General features: G+C 40.0%; 1 non-coding gene across 1 annotated transcript; it reads left to right on the top strand.

The window, feature by feature from the left end:
• Positions 1 to 1,622: 1,622 nt before the first annotated feature.
• Positions 1,623 to 1,695, top strand: Trnam-cau (transfer RNA methionine (anticodon CAU)). The gene has a single exon. It is a non-coding gene; the product is annotated as a tRNA-Met (tRNA).
• Positions 1,696 to 3,262: the final 1,567 nt, after the last annotated feature.

The following is a 3,262-nucleotide window of genomic DNA, read 5'->3' as shown; positions in this document are numbered from 1 at the left end:
TTGCTATAGCCTGAAGGAGCAGAAAGAGCTCCTGCAACACACATATTTGGACATAGCAGCAAAATTTACCAGTATGTGACAAAAACCTATTTTAGTTTATTTTTTTCATGCTTTCAGGTACATGGCAGAGACAGGATCTGCTTCATGCATTTCTGTGTCCAATGATTTCCCTTTAAGAAAAAACCCACAAACGCTCGCAACAACATCATCAGCATTCAACAACATGTCCATGATTTCTTTGCTTTGCCTTTGATTGAGCAGTAAATCGTGCTGCTAGTTAATCTGTGCAAGCAATGTGAATTTCTCTGTAATTATATAGACAGAATTGACAGGTATCTTAAACATGTCAGGGGGTCACACTGCAATGGTGTGGGTTAATCATCACCATGTGACAGTGACATATTTAAGATCTCTCCTTTGTCTTTAACTCTCAGAATTGTCAAGATGTTATGTTTCTGTGCAGACTTCTCAGGGTTTTCTCCCATTCATGGTTTCCATGGATGTTTGCTAGTTACACTTACATGTCTTTTGTCAGATTCTGTCAGTTTTTGCCATGCACTCTCAGCTCCCCAACTTCTCCTGCCCTAAGATTCTAGTTCCAGGCATTTTAGACATCTTGTGACTGTTGCACGAGTCTCTCATGTTCTGCCTAAATGATTTGGAATGTTATTTAGCCTGAGTTTTAACTTCCATCCCTGATTTCATTGACTTTCCTTAACCATCTTTCTTGGGCCACTGAGCTGAACTACAAGGGGTTTTCTCCAGTTACTTCTCCATGCTGAGACAGCCTACACTCTCAGAACTACTGTGATAGTGTTTCTGTAGCAAGTATTCTTCTCAAGATAAGAAGAAATTTCAATATTATAATTCATCTGCTGTTATTGTGTCTTAAACACACAAACACACCTCCATAAGTTAATGCACACACACTGTTGATATCTCAATTCAGGGTGCCGTTCTGGGGTTAGTAAGAGGCTTCTCTCTAGAGGGGTTCCTAGAAATCCATGGGGTGACACCAACGAGGACCTTGGGCAGGTGAGCTGTGGGTGCCTGCAGAGTGTCTTTTTGTCATGAAAAGTCCTAAGTTATTTAAACATTAAATAGCATATTCTGTAGTCTTTGAAATATATGAAGAATGTCAATCTAAAATATATCTATGTACATCTAGAAAATCTAACATGACTACAAACTTTACTATTATAGATAACTATTCATTAACAGCTTATATACATAACATTTTTACATGAGCTACACAATACAATACCTTAATCAATATCAGAAATACATATACATATAACAAATTGACCTTAAATTTAAATCACTGAAGCAAAATCCATATCAATGCAAATTATTCATACCTATATTGTATCCCCCTTTAAATGTAAAAGAACATTTAAAAACAATATTTGGGAAAATGGACGCAGTTATTTCTCTACAAACTGCTTCCTGCTGAATGGTGCCACTGTCATTCAGGTCTTTTACGGGATAACCTGTCTGCTAGTTTCATCTCAGTTGGCAGTTGAGCGAAGCAATTTTTTGAGGGTATTCACAGCAACCCTTCAGGAGGGCGTGGTCTATCATACCATATTGGGGTTGAATAAGCAATCCGCAGGGTGTCATCATCCCGGCTAGCTCAGTTAGTAGAGCATGAGACTCATAATCTCAGGGTCCTGGGTTCGAGCCCCACGTTGGGCGCCATTCTGTAGTAGGAGCTGTGGGCTGTGTTTCTGCCGCCCCAATCCCTGGCCGCCTGGCTAGCTTATTCCCTGAAATAACAACACACAAACTGTATTCTTTTAAACACTGCTTGGCCTATTATATCTAGCCTCTTCTCGGCTAACTCACACCTGGACTAGACCATTTCTAATAATGTGTATAGCACCCCAAGGTGCGCTTACCGGGAAGATTTTAGCCTACTTCCATCCTGGGTCGGAGCTTCATCGCATCTGTCCCAGAGAGCAGAGCTAAGGTGTATGAGCTCACATCCTCTTCCTCCCAGCATTCTGTTCTGTTTACTCCATCCACCTATGTACTAACCTATGATCGCCCAGCAGTTTTTTTTTTTATTTTTTAACCAATGACCTTCCTCCATCAATTATGTATACAGAATTCTGCCTGCATGTATTTTTGCATGCTAGAACGTGGTATGAGATCTCACTAGAGATGGTTGTGAATCACCATGTAGATGCTGGGATTGAACCCAGGTCATCTAGAAGAGCCGTCAGTGCTCTTATCTTCTAAGCCATTTCTCCTCCCCTGCGTGGCAACATGGATCATGCTGTCCTTGAACTTCCAAAAATCTGCCTGCCTTTGCTTCTCCAGACGGGATTAAGGCCTGTACCAATTATTCCCGGCTGAGAGCTTGTTTTTAGGCTGTGACATAACAATACAGCTATACTTCAACTCTTGGCTGAAGAAAGTCAATTATCAGAGAGGGCCATCCTCTTCAGTGCAGCTTGAGAAGGTCACAGTTAGAACAGTGAGGAGGGAAGGGAAAACCTTCCTAGCTAGCCATATCAGCCTGTCAATCTGGTGATCAATGGGATTAGGATGTCTCTGCCGAATTACCCTCACATCTCAAGTACTAACATTCTTATTCCAAGTAAGTTGTGAACAGTAGCTCTGTTTTTCATTTTTCAAATCCCATGTCTCTATTTCTATGACCAATGACCTTCTTATTTACCACATTATTTAACTAATAATCATTTCTGTATTTTGCTTGGTGGGTCAGAGCAATTGGCATTCACTCTAATTGTACTTAAAATTTTGTTTTTAAAATTTTTACCTTGAATAATAAAATACATTGCCATTTAAAAAATAGCTTTATAGCCAAGTGTTTATGCATGTATCCCAGCACTTGGTTGGTGACAGCAGGACATCAGGGAGTTAAGAGAGTCATCTTTGGCTACATAGCAAGTTCCAGACCAGCCTGGAGTATATGAAACCCTATCTTTAAGGAGTAGCTTCACTGAGATATAATTCATATGATAGCATATGATCTACATATTGTTTACAATGTGTAACTACCTAGGTGGTGGTGATGCACAACTTTAATCCCAGCTCTCAGGAGGCAGAGGCAGGCAGTTAGTTCCCTGTGGATTCTTTTATAGCCAGGACTGTTTCACAGACAACCCGTTTCTTGAAAAACCAGAAATAAATAAATAAACAAAGAAACAAACAAATTAATGTGTAACTGAGTGGCTTGCAGTATATTGTTAGAGTTGTGCAGCAATCACCACAGTCTAATTTAGGACTATTTTAC

Source organism: Chionomys nivalis, unplaced genomic scaffold (assembly GCF_950005125.1).
Source record: "Chionomys nivalis unplaced genomic scaffold, mChiNiv1.1 scaffold_57, whole genome shotgun sequence".
Lineage (NCBI taxonomy): Eukaryota > Metazoa > Chordata > Mammalia > Rodentia > Cricetidae > Chionomys > Chionomys nivalis.
This window is presented reverse-complemented; position numbering and strand designations above follow the sequence as displayed.